This window comes from Aedes aegypti, chromosome 1 (genome assembly GCF_002204515.2).
Source record: "Aedes aegypti strain LVP_AGWG chromosome 1, AaegL5.0 Primary Assembly, whole genome shotgun sequence".
NCBI lineage: Eukaryota > Metazoa > Arthropoda > Insecta > Diptera > Culicidae > Aedes > Aedes aegypti.
Genome location: NC_035107.1, coordinates 264143446 through 264152303, shown reverse-complemented (window position 1 = coordinate 264152303; position 8858 = coordinate 264143446).

Sequence of the window (8858 nt, the reverse complement as noted above, 5' to 3'; positions counted from 1 at the left end):
AGCGGCTTTGGTGTTATAAAATAGGTGGTGGGGGTTTAGCCCTCACGAGTTGATTAAAGTTTAGCTCCTTCGATAAGTTTTTAAGGACAAATTTAACACATTTTTTGCACGTAATAAAAACTATGACAGTGCATAAATGGACCAATAATAAATTTTAACAGCGAAGTCAACAACTGATCTGCTGTCGACTAAAAGCCATCGAGGTTAACAAAATACAATCATTTACGGGATTGACTAGAGGACCCAAACATTTTAACGTTCAAGGATCCGTCATCGTCATCATCGAAACTTCAACAGCAATTTTTCTGTTCAAAACTGGAATTTACTCGTCGAAAATGTGTTCACTGTGTTTCGGTTGGAGAATAAAATACAGTTCCCTAATTTATTAATTTGTTTATTTGTTATATATAGTTCTATCGCACAATATCAAAAATAGAGATGTTTATCAACGCAGCGACACGAATTAAGGCTAAGATAAATGAGTTTTCACATATTTTTATCGTCATAAAAATCATTGAAATTTGTTTTTCATGCGTAACAAGGTCGGTGTTCATTTCACCACCCTGTTCATTTTTTCACCTCTTCCCCTATGACACATTGAATGTAATAGCCTAGTAACCAAATTGAGAACCGTTAACAAGACATGCTACAAATTATCTTAAATGCAACTGCAATGTAATTTGTTTTATTTTTCTAAAATATTGCATTTGTTACCTGTGCTACTTGGGACTTAATTCTTGTTTGATGTGTTATCTCAAATTCCGTACATTTTATATTTTTCCACTATCAAACTATCACAAAAACAAAACTATCAAATTTACAAATTTGCAAATAAGAATAAATCATTGCTTAAAACGTGTTTAGATCGATTTTAGATAGCGAAAAATGATAATTAGATCAAAAATAAAAATTGGGTATTAGAGGATTAATAAGTGTTTATCAAATAAATGGAACAGCAGTTGCACAAAACTGAGCAGTTTCATATCAGAAGATACGATGTTCCATCATTGGATTCACACACACAAATAAGTCACTCTGACCACGAGACTTTATTACTTTACCCATTACATGCTGTTGTAGAGCTGATTGCACTCCACTTATTATGCAGCTCAAAATCGCTCAGACAGTTTGACCAACATCGACTTCGCTCCCAAGCTAGTCAAGCCGATTTATGTTGATGCAACCGTTTGACCGACTGCCAAAGTTCGTTGCAGCAACACTATATATCTTCGGCAAGTCTAGTGCATATGTGATTGTTATTTTCATGCATTCTGGGATGTGTGTACAATATCGCTACGATTTTTGGTCAATAATCGTAGTAAGGAAGAGCAGAGCTCAAACAAATTAAGTACCGAAATGAGGAATTCCAGTTATAATTCGCAAGAAGTATTCCGGGAAAACTCTAAAATTATGAGGGGTCTTTGTGGGGGATTATTCTGAGTAGTCATCGATATGGAAATGGCTATGGCACTATTTTCAAACATAATATCCAGAATATTTCAGTGGTTTCTTCTCGTTATTGTACTTCGCAGTTTCTCTAGGAATCTATGGGTTATACTCAGGATAACACTCATTTTTTTTCTCAGATTCTACCAGGAATTTTATCAATAATTCCTCTTGAAATGTATCCACTAATTTAACCAAAAATTCCTTCGGGGAAAATTCTTCAGGTAGCTTTCTTCAGAGATTAATTTAAAGGTTCCCCTACAAATTATTCAGGATTCCCTCCACTGATTCCTTCAAGGAACAATCCAAAAAAAATCCTTGAGTAATTTCTTCAATAATTCTTCAGGGTTTAATCCAATGCTGTCTCCAAGAATACCTCCATAAATTGCTATAACAGTTTCTTCAAAGATTCCTTCAGGACTTTCTTGATTCCAAATGATTACCAGGAACCAGAATCATCAAGAATTCTATCAGATACTTCTCAAGGAATTCCTCTAGAAATTTGTCACCAGAAATTCTCCCAAGAATTTTATCTAGATTTTTTTTCAGAGCTTCCTCCTAGTATTCCTTCATAAATTCAACGAGGAGTTGATCCAGAACTTCTACCAGGAATTTATTCAGCGATTCTTTCTGGTAATTTTGATACAGGTTTCTCAAGGAATTTATACAAAAGCTTACAAAATTTCTACCAAGATATCCTCCAAAGATATATTAAAGAATTCCTCCAGCGAACCTTCAGACATTTCTAAACAGATTCTATCAGGATTTTTTCCTGCAATTCCACGAATAATTCCTCTAGAAATTCTTAAAGCGATTGCTTAAGAAATCCCATCCAAGAAATAAATACAGGAATTCCATCACAAATTCCACCAAGAATTTTCACCAGCAATTGCTTCTTTCCAGTGATTCTTCTAATGATTTTCTTTGTTACTCCTTCAGAAAATCTTTCACCGATTTTCTATAGAAATTGCTTCAAAAATTCCTAAATAAATATGTGCAGAGATTTGCTCCAGGACCTTTTACAACAATTCCATCCAGATTTTTTCCTAGGAATCATCAAGGAGTTCCTCCAGGGACTCCACCAAGAATTACTCCCTTCAGGGAGTCCACGAGAAATACTGCACAATTATTCAACAAAACTTCCTGCACGGGATATCACCAGGAATTTCATGAGAGATTCCGCTTGCAATTTTTTCAGAAGTTCCCCAAGCTTATCTTCTGGTATTCTTCAAGCGAATCTTCAATATATTCTTTTAGAAATTCCACCAATGGAGGTATTCCTGATAGAGTCACTGGATGATGTTCTGGTGTATTCCCAAATCACTGAAATCCTTATAAGAAATTTCTGGTGAAATCATTCTTAGACATTTCTGGTTAAATCCTTTGAAAAAATCCGGACGAATCCCTTGAAGATTTCCGGGATTGATTTCTTAAGGAATCCCGGGAGGAATCCCTTGATGAATTCCGCGAGGAATTCTTTAAAAAATTCCGGAAGGAATATCTTGAGTTATTTAGGTGATGAAATCCTTATTATAAATTTCTGGTAAAATTCCTGAAGGAATTTCTGATACCTTCGAGAATCCTTGATGATATCCCGGAAGGAATTCCTTAAGGATTTATTCCTTGAGGAATTTCGGCAGTCATCCCTTGATTCATTCCGGGAGAAATCCCTTTAGGATTTCCTAGAAAAACTTCTGAAGTAATCCGTAGAGGAGATCCAGATGAAACTTTGGAAGAAACGTCTGATGTAATCTCAAGAGGTACTACTATTGAAATTTCTAAGGCAACTACTGATAATATTCCTGAAGGGAACTCTGAAGGAACTTCTTATGCGATCCCCAAAAAAATACTGATGTATTTCTTCTAGGAACTCCTGATATAATCTATAGAGCAATTCCAGGTGGAATCTCTGAGGGAACTTTTGATGGAATCCTTAAAGGAACTTTTGATGCAATCTCTGGAGGAATTCATGATAAGATTCGTGATGACACTCCTTATAGAATCTCTAGAGGAACTGCTCATGATATCCCTAGAAGTAATTCTGATGGAATTCCTCGAAGAACTCCTGATATGGTCTCTAGAGGAACTCCTGAAGAAATTCTTGATGAAATCCCTGGAGGAGCTCCTGATGAAATACCCAGAAGAACTCTGACGGAAGCCATAAAAGTACTACTGATAGAATTCCTATAGGAACTTCTGATGGAATCCTCTTAGAGACTCCTGATGAAATCCCTGGTTGAATTACTGATAAGATTTCTAATGGAATTCTTGATAGAGGAACTCCTTATGTTATTCCTAGAAGGAATATTGATGGAATCCCTCGAGGTACTCCTGACATAATTTCTTGAAGAATTCCAGATATGATCTCTTGAGGAATACTAGGTGAAATCTCGGAAGGAACTTTTGATGGAATCCCTGAAGTAACTCCTGATAAAAAACACAGAAGATCCTTGATGAAAGCCTTAAAGATACTCCTGATAGAATCCCCACACGAACTCCAGATGAAATTCCTTGAAGAACTACTGTGGAATCCCTATAAGAACTCCTGATGAGATCCCTGGAGGAATTCTTGGAAGAATTCCTGATAAAGTCTCTGGAAAAAATCTAGGTGGAATCATTGAAGAATTCTTGATGGAATTCCTGGAGGAACTCATGATAAAATCTCCTGAAGAACTGTGCTGAAAGCCCTAGAGGTACTCCTGGTAGAATTCCTATAGGAACTCACTCCTTATGGAATCCCTGGAGGAACTTCTGATGGAATTCTTGGAAAAAATTCTAAAAATATTCTTGAGGAACTCTTTATGGAATAATTGGAAAAACTTCTGATGAAATCCCCAGAAGAACTCTGATGGGAGCCCCAAAAGTACTTCTGATAGATTCCCTAGAGAAACTTATGATGGAATCCGGAGAAACTCCTGTTGGAATCCGGAGAAACTCCTGATGGAATCCTTGTAAAAATTAGTAAATGTATCCTTGGAATAAATCCAGATGAAACCATGAGAGGAACTCCTGATGAGATCCCTTGAAGAACTTCTATGGAATCCCTATAAGAAACCTTGATGAAATCTCAGAAGGAATTAGAAGGAGGAATTCTAGGTTCAATCATTGAAGGAATTCTTGATGGAACCCCTGGAGGAACTCCTGATGAAATCCCCTGAAGAACTCTGCTAAAAGCCCTGAAGGTACTCCTGATAGAAATCCTGATGGAATCATTGTAGGAATTTCTATAGATATTCTTGAAGTAACATATGATGGAATCACTGGAGGAACTACTGTTGAAATCCCGAGAAAACCTCCTGATGGAATTTCTGGCGGTATTCCAAGTTAAATCTCTGAAATAACTCCCGATCGAATCCCTGGAAAAACTTCTGATGAAACTGCTAGAGGAACTCCTGATGGAATCCAGGTGCAAACCCTAAAGGAGCTCCTGATGGAATCTCTGGGGAAATTCGAGATAGAATCTCTGAAGAAATCCCTGATGGAATCCCTAGAAGAACATCTTGATAGAATCTCTAGAGAAACTTTCGATGGAATCTTTGAATGAACCTACGGTGGAATCCCTAGAGGAACTTCCGAGGGAATCCTTAGTGAAACTTTCGGTTGAATCCCTAGATGGAAACCCCGAAGGAACTTCTGATGGAATATTTCGTGGAATTCATGACTGAATCTTTAGAAGTGGAATTGCTTGACGAATTCGTGTTTAATTGCCTAGAATAACTCCTGATCCCTGATCCTGATGGAATTCCTGTAGGAACTCCTGATAGAATCCTTTGAGGAAAATTTGATAGAGTTCCTGGTGGAATCTCTGAAGGCATTTCTGGTGGAATCCTCACAATAACTTCTGATGGAAACTTTTGAAGTTCTCCTGATGGAATCCCTTGAAGAACTTTTTAAGGAAACCCTAGAAGAACTCCTGATAGAATCCCTTGAGGAACCCCTGGTGGAATCCCATGAAGAATTCCATGTGAAGTTTTGGAAGGAATTTTTAAAGGAATTCTTACAGGAATTTCCTGTTAAATCACTGAACAAAATCCTGATTAAATTTGTAGAGGAACACCTGGTGAAATCATGAAGGAATTTCCGATAAAATCCATGAAGAAATTTTGGTATAACTTTTTGGGGTTTTTCGGCTTTCAGTCTCTAGGGATCATAAACGGATTTCCGTTCTACACCTGACGTTTCGGTCACATTTATTGTGCCTTTTTCGAAACGTCAGGTGTAGAACGGAAATCCGTTTATGATCCCTAGAGACTGAAAGCCGAAAAACCCCAAAAACATAACCTCCATCACAGTCGATTCCTGTACATTTTGGTATAACTCCTAAACAAGACCTGCATCTATACGTTGCGGAATTCCTCATGAAATTCCTGATAGATTCCTTGTAGGCATTCCTGGTACAATCCCTGGAGGAATTCCTTATTGAACTTTTGAGAGAATCACAGGTTGTCGCTAAAAAAATAGGTTGAAGATTGGGGGGGACCTATAGAAACAACTCAAGCGCACATTTGCTAAACAACCATGGCGATGACGCTGCGTAAATTCACGCAGTTTGACTTGTCATCATCGGCATCGGCAGTTCATGGGACGTCGAAGCTTCAATTTGACATGATGACGTAGATGTTCGTGCAACATCCCTATAGACAGTACGATCAGTTTGTCAAACATTTGGCTTCGCCCAGCGGTGGTTTGAGCAAAATCAAACTCGTCTGATTTTAGACGACCGATTTATCAACCGTCAAATCGGTTTAACAAACTGTCAAATTGGTTCGTCCAGCAGCATCACACACGGTCAAACATAGCGCCAACATGAGCATCAACCTGAGGGCGGAGTCAACGCGTCTGTGGGCTGCATTAGAGCAATATTTCCACCGGAAAACGGTGTAGTGTCTACTAAATGAGTGAAACTGGTTCAGTCTAAGCTCACGAGAATATACACCATCACCACCATCAGGAGGATGATGAAAATGGAATACGATGACTGTGAGGACACGTTAGCCGGATGGAGGATCATTTTGAGAAACTCGTGAATGCTGCTGAAGAGCTCGACAAGGATCTGCTTGTGCTCAGCAGCCTACTCAATTCGTTTTCAACACTAGTCACTGAGTTGAAGGGTCGTCCGGATACGAATCTGACGATGTAGTTTATCCGAAGTTAGCTGGTAGATGTAATTGCTCGGCGCCGGCCTTCAAGTGGTCTGGAATCAGCGTTGAGAACGGAGTTCAAGAAGAAGCCATTTCGGTGCTACTTTTGTCAGAAGCTCGGGCACAAGGGAAAGGATTGTCGTCAATGGCTGTAGCAACAGAGAGCGGAAAACTTGTCACAAGAAATCCAAAGAACTGCAGATAGCCGAGGACCCGAATGTCCACTATCGCAATGGATCGTAGATTCCAGAGCATCCTGTCATGTGTACAACGAAGAACCCAAGTTTGTGGACATCGATTCTAGCGTCGTCGATGAAGTCACCTTGATTGATGGCAAGCAAATCCTGTCCAAGGGCGTAGGGACGTGAATATCGGAAACGTTGGACGAGAAAGGTGATAAAAAGTCGTAGAAGCTGAGCGAAACATTATTTATATTAGATCTGGATACCAATTCGATGTCCATTCTTAAGCTGACAGGCAAAGAAGGTAAGGCCATTTTCGAGTACAATAGAGAAAGGCGGATTGATTGCGGCCACGGCGATCGCCCGAAGTGGACTGTTTTACGTGAACAGCAATCCGACTGCGTGCACGGTTGGCATCGGAAGCTAGAACATCGACACAGTGTTACGTACGAGTGATGTATCGAGGGGAAGATGACAAGACTGCCATTTCCCAAGAAGGCAAAACGAAGGTCGAAGGCAATTATGGATTTGGTGCGAAGCGACGTGTGTTGGCCGATGAACCCCAAAACTCCTAGAGGCTTCTGATGATTCCTGACGCTGGCATATGATTTCAGTAGATTCACGACGGTTTTTTTTTCTCAAGCAAAAGTCAGTTGTTTCAATAAATTCGTGCGTGCTGTGGATAAGGAGGTGAGTTCACGAGCCAAGATATAAAGATGTTTTGCGACTCAGTAGGATTGCTGCTGTAATTTACGACGGCGTACAAACCTCAGCAAAATGGAGTCGCTGAGCGCAAGAATCGATCATTGGTCGGGATCGCTCAATCTATTTTCCTGGATGCGAAGCTACCATAGAAGTTGTGGACAGAAGCACTCAATACAGCATTTTTTTTTTACAAAATATTCTTCCAACGACAGCAGTGAAGCAGACGCCATACGAGCTGTGGCATGGAGAGAAACCGAATTTGGCTCATCTAGAAGATTTCGGAACCCCGGCGTTTGTTCATGTGCCCCAAGAGAAGATATCGAAGCCGTATCCACGATTGGGGAAGGTGATCTTTGTTGGATACTCGGATAGTCACACAAGGGCTATAGGCTGATAGACCCGAAGGAACACAAGCTGATAACTCGAGATGTGCGATTTGTTCCAAATGGTGGAGATGAAATTACCGTTCAATACCATTTCGATGAAATTCAAGACTCCGTACCCAGAGACCGAGAGCTTGTTATTGATATGGATGAAGAAACATTATTTTTGAAACAAATGAAGAATTATTCGATCCCAGAAGCGGTAACAACCAAATCATGATGGAAGATGAAACTATCGTTGAAGAAAATCCATGGGAGCAGCACAACGAAGTTCAGGAGGAGCCGGCGGAAACGGTTGAGAATCCAGCCGTAAGATATTCATCGATGACCAACAACGGCGTTCCACCTCCACTTTATCCGATCGTGGCTCTAGCTGCACAGCTGCGAGTATCACGGACCATTGAGGTAGCGGGAAACAGTCTACACTGGAGGAAATGGAGAACTGCGCTACATGAGCAAATGGACTCCCTGACGAATAACGAATGCGAGTATATTTTGAGGTACTCTCTCTCTCTTGTTGGGATGCTCATCTTTACTCACACTTTAAAAAAGCTCTTGAGTCTGCCGCCCGAACAAACAGTCCTCGGGGAGTTGGGTGAGCACCCTTTTTTGATGGAATTCTCGCGAAACTTTACTAAAGGACCTATCTAACATTGAGAGGCTCTCTTTGTTTACTTTCTCTTTAATCAATAACTGAGTCACATTAACCTATTCTGTTGCGATTTTTGATTTAAACGCTAGTCAAGGAAACTGCATTTCGATCTGTAGTGAAAAACTTTCCAAAAGCTTTAGTATTTCACTTTTATAATCGAAAGAGAGCGAGAGAGGAGAGAATCTCTCATTTGTACATAGGTCCTTTAGTAATGACTAGCGTTAAATACAAAAATCGCAACAGAATAGGTTAATGTGACTCAGTTATTGATTAAAGAGAAAGTAAACAAAGAGAGCCTCTCAATGTTAGATAGGTCCTTTAGTAAAGTTTCGCGAGAATTTTACTCTGC